The sequence below is a fragment of the Xenopus tropicalis genome, chromosome 1 (assembly GCF_000004195.4).
Source record: "Xenopus tropicalis strain Nigerian chromosome 1, UCB_Xtro_10.0, whole genome shotgun sequence".
Classification (NCBI taxonomy): Eukaryota; Metazoa; Chordata; class Amphibia; order Anura; family Pipidae; genus Xenopus; species Xenopus tropicalis.
In genome coordinates this window covers 73,033,625-73,043,772 of record NC_030677.2, presented here as the reverse complement: position 1 = coordinate 73,043,772, position 10,148 = coordinate 73,033,625, and the positions used below count along the sequence as shown (strand labels likewise).

Below are 10,148 nucleotides of genomic sequence, written 5' to 3'. Positions count from 1 at the left end.
CCACTCCTTCACCCGCAGTCGCGTTGTCTCCTTCCTCACCGTTAAGCAGCGCCAGCAGCTCCTTCCGGATGCGTTCTCCTTCCTGTCCCACCAGAGCCTCATGGATGCCGTCCAATACTGCCTGCGCCGCCATCTCCGTCTGCAGCCTGCTACTCCTCTGTCTGTTCCGTAAAATTGGCGCCAAACCGCCTCCATCCGCCCCTTTTTATTACCCCCCCTCCCATCTGCCAATCACTGCCTGGACTACAACCCCCGACTCTTGTACCTAATACTACCGGGTCTTCATCCTTGCCCTGTCATGGCCCCATCCCTCCACTTTCCTCCGGTCCTAAAGGGCCTCATTTAGCAAGTTTAGTGAGTAAAAAAATGCATTACAAGTCAACTAAGTAGAATGGAGCTCAAATTTAACACAACTGATGACAAACTCCATCATTTCATGGCAAGCCACACCACTGGACCATCACAAGACATGCAAGTTGAGCTATGGACCATCAGGAGGTATACATTTGTTTATTCCTCCACTGGAACCAAGCCCAAAACTCTGTCTGCCTTCCCCTGATGGTGGCTCTGTTTTCAGTGTATACGGGTGGGATCCTTGTATACATTACACAACCATAAGGAACATTTTGCACCACAATCACCATATTTTTTTTTTTATTTTTAGCAACAATGCAGTATTTTTCCCCATACAGTAAAACCTTAATTTTACATCCCCTGATATTAGGTTTTCACTCCTTTCACACTGCTTTTTGTGGTCTCTCAACAACATAAACATACATATACAAATACATATTTTTCCAGTTTCTACTCTATTTTTTTCTGGTCCCCTATAAAATGTAAAAAGGAAGGGGGGTTGTTCTACTGTAATTCCAGCATCATTGCAGCCTCCAGGGAGCATTGTGCCTGGGCTATTGCACCCAATGAGTCCAAAATCACATACTTTCCCATGAGCATTCACATGCACTTTAGATGCATTTGTGCTGAAAATGTTCTATTTTAAGTTGGCATCACTTCTGACATCAAAATGATGTGTGTGCTTAATAATTTAAGAGCAATTTTGCCTTTTGACAAAGGCTGCTCTGGAGCTGCACTGGAGCTACAGCCACACACTTGCGCAAAATTAATAACAGGAGGCATGATGAAGGCAGCAGTGCGCATTGCAACTATATAACGAGAACCACCTTAAATGAATGGAATTTTTGCCAGCAGCAAATGGTGCACAACTGCATTTGCAGGTCTAATGGATATAGACCTGTATCCTATACAGTCAGCCCAGTATCACCCAATATATAGGAAAAAATTTTACTAAACTGTGAATGCCATATAAAGTTCTTACATACAGTAGCAGGATGGTCCCCCCAAATATAATGAGTGGCACCTATCCTTGTGGCTTCTTTTGCATTACCAAAGCAGTAGTGATGCACTAGTTTGGCCCAAATCCTTGGGTTGGGCAGGTTCCCTCTGTTTCATCAAGAGGTGGGTCACATTTGCCACCAGTAAACATGCTTGTACACCTCACCGCACTTTACCAGCCCCTTAATGATGCTACAATGCTGTTTATATATTTTATTGCCCTCCCCTCAAGTGATGCCAGAGATGGAACAAACACAGGTATAAAAATAGTTGTGGTTGTGGGGCCAGGTTGTTTACAGGATGAGTGAAAAATCTTTGACCTGTGCATTAATACAAAGCAGTTCTATCCATTACATATCAACCAGCACTATATTTTATGATTTTTTCCTTTTGGGCAGTGAGTTGAAAGCAAACAACTTGCCTGTGCGAGCACATCTGGCTGTACTGGTGGTCCCTGAACGCTTTTTATATGTGGCTCTCCCTTCATTCATTCTCTTTGTGGAAAAAAAAGGACAATGTCTGTTTCTAACTGGCAAGGATTAAGGTGATTATGCAGAGAGATAAAATAACAGGGAGGGTGCAGCTGCTGTTCTTATAATGATTTCTCATCATCTAAGCTGATTCAGGTGTCACCTCTGAAAGAGACCAGGCAATCGATAAGTGTGAAAAGCAAGACAACAAGACGTGCAGTGCACCCTTGCACTTTATATCATCTAGGCTATTTTAAAAAGCCCCACTTGTGCACAATGACGTTAGTTTTTTTTTTTTCTTGCTTACCTTCTTGCATGAAATATTTTGTAAACGGAGTTGTCAGGTGGCTTTATAATTCACAGTTTTAACATTTTAGTTACATATAAATAAAAAAGTCAGTGTACTATTGATCAAAATGTGTTCTCAATTATATTTTTCTAAAGATCCCCAAAACCCAAACAGAGCACTGAATAAATTGCAGGTGCAACAGCTGGAATATGCTAAAGTATAACAATATGGAAAATGCTAATTATTTCTAATCTTGGGTCTTTCTATTACACAGATAAACACAGAGTGCCGCTTATAACAAATCTCAGAAAGCAATAGGCATTAAGAGCATCTCCAGTTACACCATGGCAAGTTTTGGAAGAAATTGAATTAGTTGCCACGGGACCCCAAGGCAGTTATGCTATCTGTCTCTAGGTCTATGTGCTGTAGGTCAGTTGTATATTAAATACCGTATATACTCGAGTATAAGCCGACCCGAATATAAGCCGAGGTACCAAATTTTACCTAAGAAAACTGGAAAAACTTATTAACTCGAGTATAAGCCGAGGGTAAGGTATGTAGTTTTCCATTATGTCATTTCCCAGTACCACTCCCAGTACCGCTGCGGGGGGGCAGTATTGAAATGCAGTACAATTCTCATTTTGTAGGGTATATTTGCCCTTTAAATGGAAGAGATGACAAAAAAGTCACAGTTCCCCTTAAACAAGAAAACGGATTAAAATGCTTGATCAAGAGGTGTATACAGCCTTGCATTATGCATTGTAGATATATAACGCGAAATACTGGCATGTACAGATATAAAAGCCGGCTGGTGTCTCGACATACCTGTTATCTGCACTTCAGCATGGGTCCTGCCACTTGTGTGCTCAGTACCTCGGGTTTAAACAAAGCCTCACTAACTGGTTTGCGCAGAAGCAGGTAAGAGCGGCTGCACTGGCGGTATAAATCAAAGGAGGGACCGTCGGTAAGCACAATGACAGTTATGCGACACGGTACACAAAATGTCAAGCAACCAACAGCGGGAGGAGCCAATATGGCGGTACTATGCCAGAGCCCGCGCCTAAGCCAATCATAGACATTCTAGAGCTAGTCTGTGGCCAATCACATCCACCATTCATTGAGCGCTAAACTTATTACAGACTCGCTATTTTCAAAATGTTAACCGAAACAAAGCTTGGTAGAGAGTAGCGCATGAAAGTAGATCGTTTACTTGCAGGCGTCTGGTAACCTGGCAACTGAGCTGACGGTAATTCTTTAGAAATCGGAGCCCCCAGGAGAGAACATACCAAATAACTCCTTGCAGTTTCTGTCAGGGCTTGAATCCTTCTGCTCCCAGAATCGCTACCCGCTGCGTCTTCTCTCTCAGCTGGCAGGTGTGACAAGGACGCAGCAGTGGGGGGGCGGGTCAATTTAGGGGGGGTGCGCGCCAATGTCAGTAGTGTCAGAGAGCGCCGAATGTCACCTGTGTCAGCCATATACCCGAGTATAAGCCGAGGGTGACTTTTTAAGCACATTTTTAGGGCTGAAAAACTCGGCTTATACTCGAGTATATACGGTAAGTGCACAAGGCATAACATGCAAGGTTTACCTCTTTCTAGCTTGTTGCTATGAGCAATGTTGTAACTATGGAGGTCACTTGGTTTTTAGAGTGCCTCCTTTTTGCTGTTGATATATGGTTTTCTGATCCTTTTTCTGCACCTGGACCACACTTTATACTTTGTGAGTTATCATTTAGAACATTTTTCTTTTACTAATATACTGTGATTTACATATTATTGTATTTTCTTATAAGCAATGTTGTGTCCCAGACTAGGGGGGAATTCAAAGTGTCACTTTCTTTTGAGTTTGTCTAATAAAATAAAACGATTTGAATGCATATATTAGTTTATTTTGCTTTCTTCCCACAGCTTTTATAAAGATGATACAGGATGAATTTACAATTTTAGCCTTGCCTAAGTTGCCATTGTCTCACAGTCTGGAACGTCAAATGCTGATATCTTCTTTTCTCCCTCTGTTGTTTATAACTCTATTCTCTCTATTACTCTATGTAAGACCAGGATAAGTGTGGCCAAGCAGCCTAATAGATAGGGCCAGATTCACTAAGGTACGAATCCGAATCGTGAAATCTGATTATTTCTGATGTCACAAAATTCTTTCATTTGCAATAGTCACAAAATGTTTGTATCCGAACGATCGTAAACGGCGCAAAAACCTTTCTGACTTCAGTGCATGATTTTGGAAGCCTCCCATAAGACTCAATGGCACTCTGCAGCTCCAACCTGGCCCAAGGAAAGTCACGATACCGAAGCTTGAATGAAACCGAAACTTTTGCAATTGTTGCGACAAATACGATTTTGTTGCACAAATTGTTGCAAAGTACGAAAAAGTTGTGCAAATTAACGAAAAAAAATTGCAAAAAATACGCACAGTTCTAAAACTTAGAAAAAATAAGATTTTGTATTCGGACTCAATTGTACTTTGCTGAATGTAGTGTGATATAAAGAGCATGAACACCATTAGAAACATAAATCACATTAAAAACATTTTATTTATACTTTCAAGATTTTATCATGTCTCATACATATGGGAAAACTTTCAAAACAGTAGTAGCATATTAGATGGTCAGTGAAGCCTAGTCTAGATTCTGCATTGCTATATACAGTTAAAAAATTATAATGTTATGTCTATTCACCTCAGGAGTTTAAAGGAATCTATACCCCCAGAATGAATACTTTACCAACAGCCAGTTTATATTATGTGAAGTGAACTATTAAAGAATCTTGCCAAACTGTAAAATATATCAGTAAATATTGCCCTTTTACATCTTTTCCCTTGATCCGCCATTTAGTGATGGGCTGTGTGCTCCCTCAGAGATCACATGACCAGAAATAATGCAGCTCTAACTGTAACAGGAAGTAGTGTGGGAGTAAAAGGCAGAACTCTGCCCATTGATTGGCTGATGTGGCCTAGCATGTATGTGTGCTCTTGGTTTGTTTGTGTGCACCGTGAATCATATTTTCTATTTAGGATTACCCAATGGCACATACTGATAGAAAAAAAAAAGTGAAAATGGTTTATGAAAATGGTTTATTTAGATTAAGCAGGGTTTTACATATGAGCTGGTTTATGTTATATATTTTATAGAGACTTACATTATTGGGGGTTATAGTTTTCATTTAACTATCAAATAGAGTTATATAATAAAAGACAGCTTGCCAAGGAGCAGTAACCCAGAACAACCAATCAGCAGGAAGCATTTACTGGTCAGCTCTTTAAAAGCAAACATCGTATTGTTTGCTATTGGTTACTCCTACTGGGCAAACTTAGTGTTTTTTACAACATATTGAGGTCTGGTCCTTAATATATTTATATACACTATGATCAATTTTACATAGTATTAAGCATTATTTCCTGGCAACAGTAAATACTTTTCATTCAGATGGGAATATGCCTTTTGAACTCTTATGTGATTAGATAAAATGTTTGCTACAGATTCAAGTGTATATCCAGAATCAAGGATCAGTTGTTTAATTGGGAATGCAAATACACACACACGTACAAATGGCCGAGACCTGCTAAAACTGCTTTTATAAACAGCTATGGGCTGTAACATAACATTGTGTTCTGAGACCAATAGAGACAAATTGTTTAATCTTGAAATTCCAGCCGGTGGTTGAACCTGATCTGATGGCCGCCCCTAGAACTTTATGCAACAATAAAAAGCCTGTCTATGTATGCCCGCGTGCCAATGCAAAAAGAGTTATAATTATGCCTATTTCTAATTGCTTTCAAAAGTCTGTTATTCACCTTTTCCCTAAGACCATATTCTGTATCAAGATACTTCTGTATAGGATTATAAAGCAAGAGCTGCATTTTAAATTGACAAAAGGCTCAGGAAAAGTAAAACCACTATTAACAAAAGGTTCCCTTCAGCATTTTTGTTAACAGCTATTGTTGTTGGAAGGGCTATTGCTCAAGGTACTAAGAGAGGCAAAATGAGTCTATTAAAATTGATTCTTCCTCCTCCCTTCTAATTAGATGCTTTCTTCCCTCTTTTCCTAGATACAGTAGAACAACATGCTGTGCATTAGGTTTCATTGGAGACTTCTGAGAATCTGTTTCCTTCAGTACTGGTAATTCTGACTAGCAAACTTTTCTGCTGCTAGGTTATAGTAACGGAAACAATTGGGTAATAGGGTAACATTCTAACACTGGACCCTATACAATCAGTCTAGGTCTTCAGGTTTAGAGGAGTGTATATAGCATAATTAACTCTTCTCCCACACACCCACACACATACTATTGGGCACAAATTGGTATTAAACAAACTGGGACTTTTTAATAAAGACATCAATGGGGGCTCAGTTATAAACACTGGGCGAATGTGCACTTGGGTAGTAACCCATAGCAGTGATTAGACTTATTTAGCTTGCTGCAGGTAGAACAATAAAAGCAAATATCTGATTGGTTGCCACTGGCTACTGGCCAGGTGCAAATTTGTCTGGTGTTTATAAATAAACCTTAGTAGTGAGTCACTCCATCAAATCAACATCAGCATTACTGAAGTTTTGCAAACATTAGCTATTAATTGCCTTTTATAAAGTGGTGAGAAGAACCCTCGACTCTGTGATGGCAGTGGATGTGATCAAAAGGGGGTCTGACCCCTGCAGCTAAAAAACTATTTCTATGTGAGCTTACAATTGTATTGTTATTGTTACATTTTATTAATTATCTTTCTATAAACCAATGCCCAGTTGCCTTGATAAACAAGGCCCTAGCAATCATATAGTCTAACTCCAACTGGAGAGCTGCTGAACAAAACGCTAAATATCTGAAAAAAAACCCATAAAAAATTAAGACCAATCGCAGTTTGTCTAAAAGTTAATGTAAAGTTGAACAACCCCTTTAAGCATTTGACACAGTACCACACCAGTGTTATTAGTGGAGTACAGCAGGGGTCTGTCATTTGCCCTCTATTAAAGGAGAAAGAAAGGTAAAAACTAAGTAAGCTTTATCAGAAAGGTCTATAAGCACTCACAGAAACGCTGCACTGAGTTCTTTGTCAAAAGATTTGTTGTATCTGTTTTCCTGTGCCTGAGACATTCATCTCTCTCCCCTCTCCTGCTCCCCCCTACCTCAAGAATGCAAAGAACTCTCTCTCCCCTTAGGAATGTGGATCTGAGCCAATCAGCAGGAAGCCTCCTCATAGTCTAACTAACTGAGCATGTACACTGGTCTTGATGCAGGAGTGAGGCATTATGGGAATTTTCTTTACACAGCTCAGCATTTTTTCTTCCTGTTTGGCTTCTGATCATCTGAACATGTGAAATATGGGGAGACTTAAGGGCACTATTGAGACAACTGAAGGTATGCCTGCAGCTTGAGATTAACTCTTTATTAGCCTTTCCTTCTCCTTTAATAAACTGCAGTTGGGCATTAAAATTACTGTTTCTATTTCTGTTGATGATACTAAATTGTGCAAAACTAGAAGTTCCATGCAGTATGATACCACTTTGTTGATAGAATTGACAAAGCTAGAGAGCTGGGAAGCAAAATGGAAAATGAGGTTCATTGTTTATAGGTGCAAGGTCATGCACTTTGGTAGAAATTCTATAAATGTGAGTTATTTCTGTCATGACTGGTGCTGTGAAATTTTTGTGCAGCATCCACCATGGTTTTTGTGCTTTGCAGTCTAGATAAATTGGTGTGGATCTCTGTGCTCCTGGAGCTTCCCCACCGAAAACATCATTCTGCACTTTGCAAAGTATTTATGTGGGTCGGGAATATGGAGGTGCATTGGCTTTCACCCTCCCACAGGCTACAACGGGTTCTTGTGCTCACCATCTGCCCTACAATTTTTTATCCAATGCAAGGATAAAAAAAGAATAAAGGTTGGGGTATTAGAAAATAAATACAGTATATACTCGAGTATAAGCCGATCTGAGTATAAGCCGAGGTACCTAATTTTACCTAAGAAAATTGGAAAAGCCTATTGACTCGAGTATAAGCCTAGGGTTATTCAATCATTAAATCAATTTCAGATTATTGAGACTGACGCGCGGGAGCCAATTTGATATATTTACACTCATATATATATATATATATATATATACACAATCAGGGGAGTCTTAAATAGTCACATTCAGTATGTATACACTTATAGGGAAGGGACACTGGTGTTAGATACAGGGGGGATGGTTATAATTAATACTATTGTACTATTGTAGGGTTAATTTTTCAGCAGCAGCCTATGAGCTGCAATGGTGCCTGACCAGAAAGGTCTGGATAACTGCCCTCTCAGAACAATGGCATAGCACCCACCCAATGAGCAGCAAATCTTGATGGTGGTAATTTCTCAGTATAGCATTGTCCTTTAGGGCACTGACACATGGGAAGATTAGTGGCTGTACTAGTAGGATGAGGGAAAGCAAAGGGGTGCAGAGCTGGTGTGCCCCACACTAATCCCCACATGCCCAAGCACTGACCTGATTAAGGGTTGGCAAGAGGCTCAGGCTCATGGTTCCCCCCCTTCCAGCCTCCTCATCATCCGGATCCAGCAGAAGCTCCCCACCAGGGCTGCAGCTTAGCCCACATCCGAGCGCCAGGTTAAACATCTCTATTCCAGCGTCGGCCAAAGCCAGAGAGGCACAGGACACGGGCGCAGGCAGCGCAGAGCCGCGGTCCTCCAGCACTAGGACCCACACTATCACCTCTGCTCGGGGGTAGTGATCCAATTGCACAGCCGGTTCCAGGCTTTCCTGTAGCTGCAGCCCGGCCTGATGGGGAGAGGGCCCGGCGGGGCAAGAGCCAGACCAGGGTACGTGGCAGGAGAAAGGAGCCCAGCGCAGGTCACAGAACAGGCGGCCCCGGGTCTCTGCTCTCTCCCCTCCCATCCTGCGCTCCCGCAGCGATCCCCCAGCACTAGGACCCACACTATCACCTCCGATCCAATCGCACGGTCTCTCTGCTCTCTCCCCTCCCATCCCGCGGTGATCCTCCAGCACTAGGACCCACACTATCACATCCAATCCAATCGCACGGCCGGTTCCAGGCTTTCCTGTAGCTGCAGCCCGGCCTTGTGGGGAGAGGGCCCGGCGGGAGAGCCAGACCAGGGTCCGTGGCGGGAGAAAGGAGCCCAGCGCAGGTCACAGAGCAGGTGGCCCCGGGTCTCTGCTCTCTCCCCTCCCATCCCGCGCTCCTGCGAGTATAACTCGAGTATAAGCCGAGGGTTAATTTTTCAGCACATTTTGAGTATATACGGTAAGTATGGGAAGGCAGATAAGTCGATAAAGTCTGTAAACAACAAACCTGCAAACAGATACAGAGATGAGAAAATTGGATAAGATTTGGAAGTCTTGCATTTAATACACTATTATCTGCTCTCTCTAAGTTTTGTCTTTGTATGAATGACTATTTTTATAGTGCTGCTAGTATACGAAGCGCTGTACATTGTAACAATACAGTACAATTGCAAAAAGGCAGGACACACATTACAATAAGTAAAGATACAGAATTAAAAAGATTACCTGCTATGTCCTAAGAGATTTAGAAGGAAGGTTTCCCATTCTATAAATATTGGGGTCCCCCTTCCTCACCATCCCCTCACGAATACAATGCTGCATTAAAAGTTGGTTCTCAGGATGGGCAACAGCCTATTGACTGCTTTTAAACAACACCCATAAATTCCATGCTGCCCACAAAAAATGCTTTCCTACCATTTAACCTCAGGAACAGTTGAACATGAACCTTGATATAATTGCCCCCCTTCTATTTAAATATATTATTCTGATATTAAACATTCTAGCATTTAATTTGGCATCCAATGCAAGGCAATATCATTTACTTATTCAGGGATGCTTTCGAAATGCCATTCCACTGTATAATTTATATTGCGTGATACGATTCAGGTCTAATCTTATGATTAATGGGCTTCATTCATAATTTCATCATTGCTGCAGGATGCGTGTTTTCCTACATGATTTATATACGTTATCCTATTATGTATAAGGTCCCTATTTGTGATGTATGCGTTCATC

General features: G+C 41.3%; 1 pseudogene; it reads right to left on the bottom strand.

Annotated features, from left to right (window-relative positions):
* Positions 1 to 8,570: 8,570 nt before the first annotated feature.
* On the bottom strand, positions 8,571 to 9,301 carry LOC108645705 (annotated as a pseudogene).
* Positions 9,302 to 10,148: the final 847 nt, after the last annotated feature.